The sequence below is a fragment of the Scardinius erythrophthalmus genome (assembly GCF_964197995.2).
Source record: "Scardinius erythrophthalmus genome assembly, chromosome: 24".
Taxonomy (NCBI): domain Eukaryota; kingdom Metazoa; phylum Chordata; class Actinopteri; order Cypriniformes; family Leuciscidae; genus Scardinius; species Scardinius erythrophthalmus.
In genome coordinates this window covers 6,887,140-6,902,983 of record NC_138244.1, presented here as the reverse complement: position 1 = coordinate 6,902,983, position 15,844 = coordinate 6,887,140, and positions in this window count along the sequence as shown.

The window sequence follows — 15,844 nt, the reverse complement described above, 5'->3', positions numbered from 1 at the left end:
CTACTACAGGTGCTACTTTCATACTGTATCACTCCGCGATCTCTGATCGTTGTAAACGGAGACGTAGCTGTAAGTTATAACATGTCTTGTGTTTTAAAACCGTCACAGTGAACATAAAACTGATAGATGTAGTCTATAGAAGTTGAAGAATATCCAGATAAAGCAAGAAAACAAAAAGCATCCATAGGAAGAAAAACAAGCTGTAGCCTGTGACACAATGAGAGTGAACTTAAGATATATGACAAGTAGCCTAACTTAAATTGTTTAATAATCGACATTGTTACTAAATCTATTTTAATTGCTTAGTTAATTAATAATAATATAAACTAATATTGTAATTGTTGCAGTGTTGTAATGGACTATGTTTCTTAGCGGAAGCTTTAAGATTATAACCATGTAACGCCCCAGACACAGGCTTGACAGAAATGGAACAGTTCGTTGAATATCTAAAAATCTTTTTTTAAAACGTTTCCATTCCTGTTTTTTGTTAAGTAGACTAGGCCTATTATATTTCATTAGCTAGCCTACAAGGCCCATAGGATAGTGAGAATATGAAGCTCAAATTCCAGGAGAAAAAAAAATTAGAACAACATTTTTATTCAGAGGCCCAAGCTAAGCAAACATAGCCTATTTAATGTGGTGCAACCATCGATATGGCCAAAAACCCTGTTTCACATCATCATTTATATTTCACACTCACCACACGAGAGCAGCATTGTCACAGTTTTTGCTTAATCAAAACAGAACAGTGTTTATGTGCTTGAAATAAAACAGATTTATATGATCAATTAACTTTGCTTTTGCCCTATTATTTTACTGTATTTCCTTAAATTTTGTGTATCATTATAATTTTTACTTTGACATGAAACACCCTGTAGTTTTTGGTGGGTTATTAAAGTTATAAACGCATTGAGTTTTTACTCTGCATGTTCACAATGTTTACAAAGTCCCCCAATAGATGCATGCACTAATAACAGATACAAATGTTTCATTATGAATCTCATCATACACATTTTGCACACCATGTAAATCTATAACAACAGGTTTAAGTAAATGTTATACTCCTCTCGAATCCAGGTGTCATATCCATACTCTCAGAAAGCACAGAATTTTAATTCTGCTAGTTTTAGTTATTGACTATAAAGGAGGCAGTTGAAAGACAGAGATCTGCTCTGATCTCCACATGAAGGACTGGAGCTCAGAGCTGTTTCTGATGGGAAAGAGAATCAGTTGAGTTCAGTCTCAGAGGCCGTGGCCTTCACCCTCTTCCCTGATGTAAACTTCAGGTAACAGCAACACCAGCTTTTTTTGTCCTTCTGACTCTATCAAAACAAGTATTTCTGTCCATTCTCTCACTCTGTTGCAAAACCAATCAGTTCCTCACGATGGTTCGTGATCCATTCTGTCCAAAGGCAGAGGACCTAAAGTTGACATAACAATCTCCTCTGGAGGAGGCTCGCATTGTTCTAAGTCCTGCCTCTTCACAAGATTTCACAAACACTCTTGGGGCCAAATCATGATGAATTTTGTATACTAAACTAACAATCGAAAACAAAACGAAATTTTCAAACGTTAATCATTTATATTTCTTCACAATGTTACAGTAGTGGTACCACTACTGTATTTGAACAATGCGAGTCTCCTCCAGAGGAGATTGTTATGTCAACTTTAGGTCCTCTAGGTTTGGGACAGAATTGCTTCTCTGTGAAAGCTGCAGGGATGTGGAACTTGTTGCCATTTACTGTTCGAGAGAGTAGTACCTTGCAACAGTTTAAATTTAACCTGAAGAAGTGGTTGAAAGACGGTCAGATTTGCGATCATTAACACAAAACTGGTAAATTGGGGTACTGTTAAAAATGTAAGAAGGTAATATTCTTATTCTTATTTTATATGAAAAAACTGGAAAAAAAATGTAATAATTGTAAATACTGTAAATATTGTAATTGCATGTTAGTTGAGGTGATACTTTTGTAGGTGCTGTATCTGTATTTTATATTGTGAATGAACTCATCAGTAAGAATGCTCATTGTGCACTGTATAAACCTGCTGTCACTTTGCCTCTGCCCAGGGACTACAGATGAAAATGAGCTTGCAGCTATCTCCGGTCTGTGCAACACATTTGTTGGGCAATGTCCCTGTCAAATAAAAATAAAAATAAAAAAAAGACCTGCCAATCAAGAAAACGGTTGTCCAAATGCCTAACAATGGAAAAATGGAACCCTTGGAACAAAAAAATCGCTCCTTTCATGAAGAGTACAAAAACTTCATGAATGACATGCTAAGCAAAGGTTACACAGTCAAAGTGCCTACATCACATTTAAGTTGTCAAGATGGTCAAATTTGGTATATACCTCACAATGAGGTGTACCGTCCACAGAAGAAGAAACTGAGAGAGGTGTTTGACTGTGCTGCAAGTTTCCAAGGGATGTCTTTGAATAGTGAGCTCCTACAGGGACCAGACTATTTTGTATTTTAAAGCCTTTGGAAAAAATCAAATGTAATTTGTATTAAAGGTAGGGTAGGTAGGATTTTTATAAAAAACTTTTTTTCAAATTTGTTTAAACTGTCTTTATATACCAATACATAATTAAAATGTAAGTGCTCTGAAAAAGAGAGTATAAAATCGAGTGACTGTAGACCTTTTAATCTGCAATAGAGCTGGTAAGTCCCGCCCATCCGTAAAACCCCAAGTGGACCTCTAGGTTGAAAAATCGTCAATGCAAGTTGTACAAAATTCCCCGCCTCACGCATGCGCAAGTCGAACTTTGCAGAAAGTTTCATTCGGCAGCATCCAGTACAAAAGTTATACGGAGTTTACTGGCATTGTTTATTTTCTTTCTAAAAGTCTTTTCCCTTGTGTGGTATTGCTGTGCGTTCATAACTATGTAAGTAGAAATATTTAATGTCATTGTAGACGTTTTTCATAGAGTGTCAGAGCGTGATTCAGTTTATTTTACCTCAGAAATATTATTGTCAATATTAGGCCTGTCACGATAACAAATTTTGCTGGACGATAAATTGTCCAAGAAATTATCGCGATAAACGATAATATTGTCGTACTGAGACCATTTTCATTTAATATAATTATAATGACATAATAATGCAGGTACACCTTTTCAATGATCTATAAACTTTTATTTCTAAAGAATATTAAACATTGAAAACGGAAAACATTTTAAATATCCAAAAAAAATGAACAAAACAACCAAAAACAATGAAAGCAATGGACTCTTAGTGTCTGTTAACAAAATAAATGTCTGTTAATAAATAAAATGAAACAAAATTGCACTTCAAAAAATATTAAACATTAGGCTTTAGACATTATTAAATAGTGATACATTCCATAACAGGCAAAACTGACAGTTAGGACCTTTGTAAACAACAAAAAAAAAAAGCCTCAACAAGCTATATCGCACAATTTTGCACTGTTACTCCTGTTACTTTGTCAAGTGATTGTGTACTGTCGGGAAGACAGAGACGCACTTTATTGCGTGCATGCTACGCACTGAAAATACTTGGTTAGGATTAGGGGTGAGGAGTGCGTGCGTATTACACGCCATAAAGAGTGTATCATATGCACGCAAAAACTATTTTTGGCGTATAAATGGCACGAGAAATAACATTCGCGGTATAGATATGCATTTTCATGTGATCGGGCTCGCTGTCGCAACTCACAACTAGCGTCTTCTCTCTCTCCCGGCAGTAGCCGCAAACAGTCCCGCCGGCGCTTTCCCATACAAAGACCATGTGACTGACAAGCGCCGCGGCGCCGCCGTCCCACACAAAGACCATGCAACTGACAACAAGAAGGTTCACTCCTCCTATACGCTAAAGAACCGAGCGAGAGCGGTCATCCAGTCTCTTTGGTAGAGAGAGAGAGACGAGGAAAACAAACAAGCATGCAAATGGAATTATCGCGGCCGGAAAAATTATCGAGCTCATTTTTTTTTTATCGTGCGATTAATCGACTTATCGACTATCGTGACAGGCCTAGTCAATATACATAGCTACAATCGAGCACAGCGCTTGCGCGTGTACGAGTCATCCTGTTGTATTTTGTCAACGATGTTTATTCATTCGGGAAAGGGAGTTGCATGTCATATGTTGATTAAAACATTTATCGATGCCTTATCGGCGTATTAGTTATGTGATAACGAGTGCACGGGAGTGCTAGAGCAGCGCACACACATTTGTAATCGGACACTTCTTGATAGCTGCAGCGCAGATCGATCTGTTTAATGCAGCTGCATTTAGAATACATATATTGTAATAAGCTCTGGTTTGCTGATACTTCATATAACTTAAACTTATCTGTGTATATTCTGTCATGTCATATTATCATTTATACTTATCATCCTTATTTTGTTCCTTACAGAAACCACTTTGATACATATATCCACACAAAACCTGCAATTGTATGACCTAATAAACGTTGAAGATGGACAAGTTAACTCTGGAGTAGCTGCAGTTCTTTCTGACAGAAGAATTAGGCCAGTTGAGTTCCAACCATCTCACTGCGCGCAAAATATCCCACAAATTGGTCCTTCGAGCCGGATAGGGACATCAGCTGCGCTATGGCTACATCCAGAGATTACTACGAGGCAGAACAAGTGCCAGATCCTCTTCCAAGTCGTACCCGGCGGGTGCCCACCTACTTGGAGGATTATGTGTTTGATTATCCACTTCCACGTCATGTTCATTCTTCTCCAGCCGAGGTCGCTGCAGGAATCTCCCATACAAGCCAGGGCTATATTACTCCTGCTCCCAGGGACAGAGACTTTGAAAGTGGAAAGCTGCATCACTTAGAGGCCCGGTGGAAAGATTTAAGCAGTGAGATGAGAGAGCTTCAAATCAGAAAGGACAGTGCGAGACAGGCATCCTTTGCATCTAGATCTCCTGCTTACGGACACTATGAGAGTCTTCCTCACATTGAACTCAGTAACACTGGATTAGAACCCTCTGTGACTGTAGCATCGTCCCCACAATTAACACAGTCTCACCCCCAAACGTCACATACTGACGCATCTTGACCAAACGGCAATATACGACGAAAAGGGTACCCCTAAAACGTCCGTATGTCACTATTCGGGTTATGGGTAGGTTTAGGTATGCGTTAGGGTACCGCTAAGAGGCGCTGCTGGTGCGCTTATGTCTTCGTCTCATATGGACGTTTTAGGGGTACCCTTTTCGTCGTATATTGCCGTTTGGTCAAGACGCGTCAGTATGTGACGTTTTGGGGTGAGACCGGGCTGCCACAATATGAGAAAACAATTTACCACGAGCCCTCCATGCTGCTGCAGTCGCAACCAAGCATACGTCCACCTTTTACAGCTCGTGTATCTTCCCTGCCTGGGCCACAGCCTCAGAGACCATTTGCTGAACTCTGACGATCAGACTCATGGCCCCCCACAGCTGCTCAGCCTGTTCAGCCAGCCTATCCTCAGGTACAGCCACAGTATCAGCCAATTTCAGTGCAGCCAGCACCAGCCCGCATACAGCCACCGCATCATCAATCAGCTGCTGTACAGCCTGCGCATTCTTATGTGCAGCCCCAACGTCAGCCAGTTACTGTACCATCTGCGCCAGCCTCACTGCAGTCACAGTACCAACATATTGTTCCAGCTCTAGTTCAGCCTGTTCCAGCGCAACCAACGATGCATCCTCAACGTCCTTATCAATCACTGCCTCTGCCTCCACCTCCTTGGCCTGGACCACAACCACAGTATTATTTTCCTGTCAATCCTGTGACACCTGGGCTAATGGAATTGGCCATTGCATCCTCCTATGGCATACCCAAACCAAAACTGGCAGTCTTCTCCTCAGGAAAAGAGAGTGATTTTCTTATGCTCAAGAAAGGATTGGACAGCATCCTTGGCCCACACAGACATCTAACAGAGGACTATAAATATCAAGTGCTTTTGGATCATCTACATCTGCCCGCTGCTTACCAGGTAGCTAAGGGATATGTCAATAGCCCATTTCCTTACACCAGTGCTATGCAGGCTCTTGAACAGAGATACGGTCAACCAAGACAGTTAATTCAGAGCGAGCTGAGAGCTATCCTCAATGCACCAGCTATTCGATCAGGTGATGCTCAGGGATTTGAAGACTTTGCGGCAGCTGTTAACACAATGGTGGGCATGTTGAACACGATGGATGGACCCTCTAGATACGAACTGCAGTGTGGCTCCCACGTTGACACTCTACTGACCAAACTGCCTGTCAGCCATAGAGACTCATTCATAGAGTACTGTCTCAACAAGCACATCATTGTGAGCGGCAGTTCTAGGACTTACACACTACCAGAATTTGCTGAGTGGCTGGATAGGAAGGCTCAGGCCATTCAAATATCTAGGCGTGTAACAGGGCCAGCGCATGCAGAGCCCTTTCGGCGAGAGCAGAAACCTCTTTCATATCCCAAAGTCAAGGCAGCCACAATTCTCACAGGCAGTGAACAACATAAAGTCATCAATTTGCCCTCCAGTTCCCTCACAGACACTAAAATAGCAGCTACAGTAAAAAAGTGGGATCGCTTTAAGCCCTTTTGTCCCTACTGCAACAACCATGAGCATTATCTCAATGCTTGTGCAGCCTTTTGCAAGTTAAACCACACACAAAGAGAAAGCTGGATTAAAGAGCAAAATAAATGCTGGAGGTGTGGACGAGGTCACAAACAGGACAGCTGCACGCTCAAGAAAACTTGCTCTACCTGTGGAGGACTCCACCTGCCTGTTCTGCATGAAGTTGCAATTTTACTGCGGAAAAACAAAGCATACTCACAGTGAGCACAGCCACTTCTCAAGTTTACTTGGATCAGGCCAGTCATTCAGGCAGAGTGATGTTGAAAGTTGTCCCAGTAAGACTTCACAGTGGTAAAAGGTTCATGGACACGCATGCTGTGTTAGATGATGGTTCGGAAAGAACAATTATTCTGCCAGCAGCAGTCAAGCTTCTGGGCTTAAAAGGATCAGAAGAAACTTTGACTCTTAGAATAATAAGACAAGACCTTGTTCAGCTAAGAGGAAATGCAGTCTCCTTTGAGGTATCTGCGATATCACGTCCAAATGTGAAACATCAAATCCAAGGAGCATTTACAGCCGAAGAGCTCAACCTGGCTGAACAGTCTTGTCCTGTGAATTCACTGAAAAGAAGATATGGTCACTTAAGGGACATTCCTTTGAAAGGTTTCACTAAAGTGCAGCCTTTGCTACTCATAGGATCAGATTATCCACAGCTGATCACACCAAACTGCCCAATCCGTATGGGGCCGCTTGGTAGCCCTGTAGCTGTACACACTCTTCTTGGCTGGACAGTTCAAGGGCCAACAACCTCTCTCCAGCAACCCTCAAATGTAAGCTCATGCCTCCATACCACATTCCTTCCTCCTACACAAGAGTTACGTCAACATGTTGAGCGGTTGTGGCAGCTTGACCTACTGCCACTAAGGAATGAGAAAGAAGTAGTCTGCTCCAGACAAGATAAAGCTGCACTGGCAATATTGGAGGAGAAAATGGTGCATGTTACAGTTGATGGTGTAACCCGCTATGCTACCCCATTACTTCATAAGCGAGACGCAGCTAAACTCCAAGCACCACCAAATGCTGTCATGGCTCTTTTAAGAGCTACAGAACGTCGCCTTGTTAATAATCCTGATCTGGCAAATGTGTATGACAAAGAGATACACAAGCTTGAGGAGGCAGGTTATGCAGTTCGAATAACCAACCCAGAAGCTGACAAATCCGGTGATTCATGGTACGTTCCTCACCACATTGTGCTTCACAATGACAAAGCCCGGGTAGTATTCAATTGCTCTTTCACCTACAATCAAATGAGCCTAAATGACAATCTACTCCCTGGTCCCACTCTTGGTCCACCACTGCTGGGAGTCCTGCTCAGGTTCAGAGAGTATGCCGTTGCGATAAGTGGAGACATACGAGCCATGTTCCACCAGATCAGACTGTTACCTGAAGACCAGCCACTGCTCCGCTTTCTCTGGAGAAACATGGAAAGAGATTGAAACCCAGACATCTATGAATGGCGAGTGTTACCATTTGGGACCACCTGTAGTCCATGCTGCGCTACTTATGCCCTCCAGAGACATGTCAGAGACAACAGTGAAGGCAATGAAGATGTGGTTAAGTCTGTCCAGCAGTCTTTCTATGTGGACAATTGTTTACAATCTCTCCAGTCTCAGCATCAGGCTAAGAAACTCATTGACAAAATGAGAGCATTGTTAGCAGCTGGTGGTTTCGACATAAGGCAGTGGGCTAGCAATGTTCCCAATGTGATTGCACATCTACCCGCCGAAGCCAAATCGGTAGGCTGCGAGCGGTGGCTTTCTGCAAACAAGACTGATCCACAAGAGTCGACCCTCGGCCTAGTGTGGCACTGTTCCCAGGACACTTTAGGTTATAAACACAGGCCTGTGTCAACAAGTGGGGAAACCTCAATGAGAGATGTCTATCGCATCCTGGCAAGCCAGTATGACCCACTAGATTACATTATTCCGTTCACCACAAGGGCCAAAATCATGGTGCAATCACTATGGAAGAGGATTGGAGGTTGGGATGAACCTCTGCCAGTTGACCTCTTCTCAGAATGGCACGCTTGGGAAGAAGAGCTTCCAAACCTACAGAGAATAACACTGCCTAGGTGTTACACACCAGCATGCAACAACACCTCTTCCATTATCGATATGCATGTCTTCTGTGATGCCTCGGAGAAGGCATATGGCTCTGTAGCCTATTTACGGGTGGAAACAGGTGATGATGTCCAAATTGCATTCATCATGGCGAGGTCACGGGTGGCACCCAAGAAGCAACTCTCCATTCCGTGCCTTGAACTCTGTGCAGCATTGTCTGGAGCTCAGCTAGCCAAAACACTGAACACAGAACTTACACTCAACCTCAGACAGACAATCATGTGGACCGATTCAACAACCGTATTACACTGGATACAGTCTGAGTCATGCAACTATAAAGTGTTTGTTGGTACATGAATCGCAGAGATTCAAGACCTCGTTGGATATGAGAACTGGAAATATGTGGACTCAAATAACAACCCTGCTGACGATATAACTTGGGGTAAAACCCTCATAGATCTGTCCCACACCTGCAGATGGAAGCAAGGTCCAGAATTTCTGCACCAATCTCCAGACCACTGGCCAATCCACCTATCAGTGCCAGTAGAAGATTCAGAAGAACTCCGTAAATCCACATTCTGTGGTAATGTCACAATCAGTGATGCCTCTTTACCTGATGTAGATAACTGCAAATCATGGGACAACCTCATCATGACCACATATCAGTCTCTCCCTATGTCTGCCACAGAACGCATAGAGACTGAAACTGCTGTACTCAGACGTGCACAAACTGAAAGTTTTCCTAAGGAAGTACATGCCCTTAAAGCCAATAAATCTGTGCATTCAAACAGTCGATTACACTCCCTTGCTCCAACTTTTGATCCTCATCTTAATCTGATTAGAGTGGGTGGTAGATTACGCAAAGCTGCAACACTGCCAGAGGATGCACTTCACCCTATTGTGTTGGCACCAGAACACCCCATAACAAAACTGCTAATCCAAGACTTTGATAACCGCCTGATGCATGCAGGTCCAGAAAGAGTCTTCGCAGAGCTAAGACGAACCTATTGGGTTCTCAGAGGCCGCCAGGTGGTAAAAAAGTACCAGAGACAATGCGAGTGTAGGAAATGGCGTGGCAAGCCCATTGTACCTAAAATGGCAGACCTGCCTGCTTCCCGTCTGAGAATTAACCAACCTCCATTCTGGTCCACAAGAGTTGATTGTTTTGGCCCCTATGTAATCAAAATTGGCAGACGGCAAGAAAAGAGATGGGGCATAATATTTAAATGTCTCACTACAAGATGCATACATCTCGACTTGTTATGCAGCATGGATGCAGATTCATTTTTACTAGCCCTCAGACGCTTCATAGCAAGGAGAGGTAAGCCCTTTGAGAGATCTGCGACAGAGGCACCAACTTCAAGGGGAGAGAGCATGAGCTCTCTGAAGCCTTTGCCGAAATGAAAGCATCGCTCCAAGAGCAACTAGCCAAACAAAAAATTTCCTTCCAATTCAACCCACCTCATGCACCTCACTTCGGGGGAGTGTGGGAGAGGGAAATTAAATCAGTCAAGGCTGCCCTCCAAGTCGTTCTGAAAGATCACATCGTCTCGGAGGAAGTCCTTACCACAGTATTAATCGAAGTGGAAGGCATTGTAAATTCAAAACCCCTGGGGTACGTATCATCTGATACAGCAGATCCTGACCCTATTACCCCCAATTTGCTGCTTATGGGGCGGCGGGACGCTTCCCTACCTCAGGCTGTGTCAGGCCCTACCCAGCAATCTACTTGGACGGCGTCGCTACAGACACAGCCAAGTAATCGCCGATCACTTCTGGACCCAGTTCCTCAGAGACTACCTACCCAGTCTTCAGCTTCGGCAGAAGTGGCAGAACATTACACCACACCTAGCAGTCAATCAGGTTGTATTGATTGTGGACTTTCAACTTCCCAGAGCACAATGGCCTGTCGGTAGGGTAACCCGAGTCCTACCAAGCGATGACGGTGCAATAAGAGCCGTCGAAGTTGACATCAAGGGCAAAACATATGTCCGCCCTGTTGCTAAACTCATTGTGTTACCTGAAATGCCTAAAGTTTAGTTCATAGCACCATTAGTTAAGTTGGGACATTTTGTGAACTTACAAATTTCCTGTGTAAATTTGTGGGGCGGCTGTACAAAATTCCCCGCCTCACGCATGCGCAAGTCGAACTTGTTCAGACTTGCCTGATTCATGCGCAGAAAGTTTCATTCGGCAGCATCCAGTACAAAAGTTATACGGAGTTTACTGGCATTGTTTATTTTCTTTCTAAAAGTCTTTTCCCTTGTGTGGTATTGCTGTGCGTTCATAACTATGTAAGTAGAAATATTTAATGTCATTGTAGACGTTTTTCATAGAGTGTCAGAGCGTGATTCAGTTTATTTTACCTCAGAAATATTATTGTCAATATACATAGCTACAATCAAGCACAGCGCTCGCGCGTGTACGAGTCATCCTGTTGTATTTTGTCAACGATGTTTATTCATTCGGGAAAGGGAGTTGCATGTCATATGTTGATTAAAACATTTATCGATGTCTTATCGGCGTATTAGTTATGTGATAACGAGCGCACGGGAGTGCTAGAGCAGTGCACACACATTTGTAAACGGACACCTCTTGATAGCTGCAGCGGCAGATCGATCTGTTTAATGCAGCTGCATTTAGAATACATATATTGTAATAAGCTCTGGTTTGCTGATATTTCATATAACTTAAACTTATCTGTGTATATTCTTTCATGTCATATTATCATTTATACTTATCCTTATTTTGTTCCTTACAGAAACCACTTTGATACATATATCCACACAAAACCTGCAATTTTAAGACCTAATAAACGTTGAAGATGGACAAGTTAACTTGGAGTAGCTGCAGTTCTTTCTGACAGAAGAATTAGGCCAGTTGAGTTCCAACCATCTCACTGCGCGCAAAATATCCCACACAAGTGAATGGGAGAAAATAATAATTTTCTGGTCCCGTTTGAATTGTGCCATGAATGTGAACATATGTTGTCTGTGAATTTTTTATATAACTTTTCATGTTACGAGTTTGACAGTATATGGTATGATTCTTCGGCTAGCAGTTGTGGAAAAGACATAACGAGAAAAACTACATGTCGCCTATGTGACGTCACCCCATAAAGTTGACTTACCCGTGGTTTTCGCCAACCTCAACGATTTTGTCCTCTCCCTGAAATAAGGTGGTGAAGTGCACCAAAGACACAGCCATGTTTAGCGGGATCCGTGAGCTAGTGTCTGTATGCGAGTGGTGGTGACGTTTCAAACGCGTCGAAAGCAGCGAAGAGTTGTAGTCCACAAAGTGCTCTCACACAAAGTCTAACCGTATCAAACTTCTACCAGCTAAATTGTAGCATTCTTTACACGAAAAAATTCACAGACAACATATGTTCACATTCATGGCACAATTCAAACGGGACCAGAAAATAATTATTTTCTCCCATTCACTTGCATTGATGATTTTTCAACCTAGAGGTCCAGTGGGGTTAGCGGAAGGGGCAGCACTTACCAGCTCTATAAACACAGCTCATTATTTCCATTCGGGACGAAACAATTGATTGGTTTGGGCGATTGTCACTCAGTCTCGCATCCATGGCTACCACCCCTGTTGCTAGATCTGCCCATATGCGCGCGCACCCGTTTCATTTGAGGAGGCGCGGAACCTACGAAGAGTAAAATTATGGCAGAGAAAGAGCATTCAAATTTCAAAGCACCTGCATATGCATTCAGCGAAGGCAAACAAGGGAAAAACTACTTCCTCGGACCCTGGTTGCCCGCACTCTTGAACGACCTCCTCTGCTTTGCCCTCGACCCCGGAGTGGACCTGTCCTTGAACCGACGATGCGGTACTTGTCTCCGGAGTGTAGTCCTCATTAGAGTCAACAATGTTTTCATCATGGAAACTCTTACATGCAAAACACCGTATATGTTATGAATCTTACACGAAATTCACCTTCATCACAGTGTAACTGATGGTAATGGAAAAACGTGTATCTATGCAACCTGTTTTTAGCTTTGCCTTATAAATATAGCTCGTTACCAATAAATATATCTTGTTACCGAATCAAACAAAGTATATTTTAAACTTTACCTGTATCGATATGCTAGCTTGATAGTGAGTACTAAAAGAAATCTTATGTTTATATTTATAGTGATAAAGTTAGGTATTTTGTTACATGTGATTCTGACATGATGTCACTGCATGCACTGCGCTTCTTCCTCTCCACTCGTCTCAGGTAAATAAATGCGTCTTCCAGCTGAGCCTGAGCGTTTGGCGTTGCGCGTTCATGTGTTTTGGGGGCGTGGCTTTGGAAGGAGCTCAGAAGGGAGGGGGTGGAGTGAATGGAAATAATTAGCTGTGTTTACAACAGTCGTGAGAGGTCTACAGAGACTTGATTTTTATACTCTCTTTTTCAGAGTAATACATTTTAATTATGTATTGGTATATAAAGACAGTTTAAACCAATTTGGAATGTTTTTTCTTTTAGAAAAATCCTACCTACCCTGCCGCGCAGCGCAAAAACACTACGTGAACCAACTAGAGGCCCAGAGAGAAGGAAATGAAAAGTGGAATAAAGTCGTTATTTTTGTTTGTTTTTGCGCACAAAAAGTATTCTCGTCGCTTGATAAACTTAAGATTAAGCCACTGTAGTCACTTGGACTATATTAACGATCTCTTTAATAACTTTTCTGGGCCAGCAAGTTTCGGTCACCCAGCAGCCTATGGAGAAGTGATCCAGCACTCAGATTTAATCAAAAATTTCTTTATTTGTGTTCCGAAGATGAACGAAGGTCTTACGCGGTTGGAACAACATGAGGGTGAGTAATTACTGACAGAATTTTCATTTTTGGGTGAACTAACCCTTTAAATATGTACACGGAGGGGGGCCCCAAGGAAAAAGGTTGGGAACCACTGTCATATGACACCTGTAGCTTATCCTTTTTCCATCTCCGCTCCGCTCTTTGGCAGAGTTGTCTTAAGTGACAAGTGTTACTATTTAGCCAAGCTTCAGTTCTATTTTTCTGACATTTAAAGGAATAGCGGAGGATTTTTTACTTCCGGGTGGAACACCTATACTATTGGTCCTCCTAATTGTCAATCATTCTGGTGAATCAATCAAACTTTTCAAAAAGTGGAGAGGGCGGGTCTTATCTAGATCTTAAAATTCGTAAAGATCCTCCGCTATACCTTTAAGTCTCCAAGATGCAACAATGTCAAGAGCGTTGGTACACAGTGAATTAAATAAGCTCAGTAGCTCATCGATATCTATTGCATTTTCTAGATGTTTATTAGGGAACACCTGCTCTGCATCAGAAAAGGCTGCAGAAAATGCTTCGACAGATGATAAGCCTACACGTGACCATTTACTACGTCTAACAGATGGCATGGTGTGGCATGGAAGATCAACATTAAAAACAACTGGCCTGTGGTCTGAAAAACTTAAGTAACCAATTTGGACATCTGAGATAGCAAGACCATGGGATAAAACTAGATCCAGTGTGTGGCCATGCAGATGGGTTGGCTGGTTTACCCTTTGAACAAAATTGCATGCTTCAATAAGACTCAAAAAGTCTCTGGCTTGTGCTGAAGAGTCAGAGCATACATGAACATTAAAATCACCAACAATTAAAAGTCTACTATATTTTGTAGTTATACCCCCTAAAAAATCTGAAAACTCATTTAAAAAATCTGTGTTTGTTTTCGGAGGCCTGTACACTACAGCAATTACCAGAGAGTTAGACTGGTCTAATGAGAGGAGGTGTACTTCAAAAGTCAAATATAAGTATATCCAATATACAAATAACAAAATATAATTTTGGTGAAAAAAGTTATAGCCTATTATCTCAAAATATATTTTTTTCTTCGTAAAATCTGCATGCACCTATTTCCAGCCTTCACAGCCTTTCAGATGGGATCAGGTAAATTGGGTAAATAAACACTTAAATGGTCATAGGACTCCTAGCGCTTATCCCTGATTGGTGGAATTGATGGTGTTACAACTCTCCCCATGTTGCAACTACACTAGGGTCCCAACAATACAAGGTTATGAGCAGATTTAACCTACATTTACAAAATTTAACCACAATGAGGTGCTGGAACACAACTTTTGCGGTGCTCTCAGGGCCTAATACTACAAAAGTGTGGATTTTTAACTAACATTTAAATGAACTGAAATGCAAATTCTAAGACCTATTTAACAACTAACTAATTCCATCAATGAAAGACTGAAAAACACATGATGGCATTATCGTATTTAATTCGATATAGGCCTAACTCATTGTTATTTTATAATCTTATTATTTATTTTTTTATTAAACTGCACACTCTATCCATCCATCAGTGTGAGAAACAGCCGTCAAAACCCGGGATGGGTGCGCGAGTAGGCAACCTCTGACACGAGTGATAAAGCCGCCTTTCTTGATGTCCCTTCTTCCAACTCCGGAAAAAAACCTGATTTCATTATCTAGACACTTATTTAAAGACTATAGCTAATATATAGTCTCTAATATATAATATATTTTATAGAATAGCGTACACTGAAAACGTGGTTTTGTGAATGTCTGTGTTCTCTTACGAGAGGTTCTCTCGTATTGCGTAAGTAGCTTACGCATCGGGAAAGTCTTCTTTCTTCGAGATCTGAAGCCAAAAAATTATCCTTAATTTTGTATTCATTGTCAACGCAGTGCAGCAGCCGACAGACCTAGGCAGGCTGTATAAGCGTGCTCATTGGCTGCTCGGCTGCAACTGCTTAAGCCTATCGGTGAGCGCTCTGAACGCGGCAACCAATGAGGGCGCTTCGCGCCCTCCACACCCTTCTAACCGTCAGAATGGGCGTGGCCAGCGTGTATATATTCAGCGCTCACAGGCTAAAATTCTGATTTTCTTGTCTTCAGCGAAGCTCTTCGCATCGCTGGATCTGGAGAAGCCGCCGCCGTTGAAACCAGCGACCAGCAAGCCTAGGACAGCGCCTGAAGAAGCCGGCCGCCTTCGCCGCCTTCAGCCTTCCGTGCCTGCTACGCTATCCGGCGTCATATCCTTTTTCACTGCTGCGTGTTCGCCTACTGCAACACACCCTCTTCTCTAAAAGAGCACGGGGCGTTTTTCTAAAAATGCCCCGTTTCTCTTGCGGCTCGTGCCACGCCCCGCTCAGCGACGGAGACCGCCCATCTGCGCTCTCTGCCTGGGCCGCGATCACGCCGCCACCGC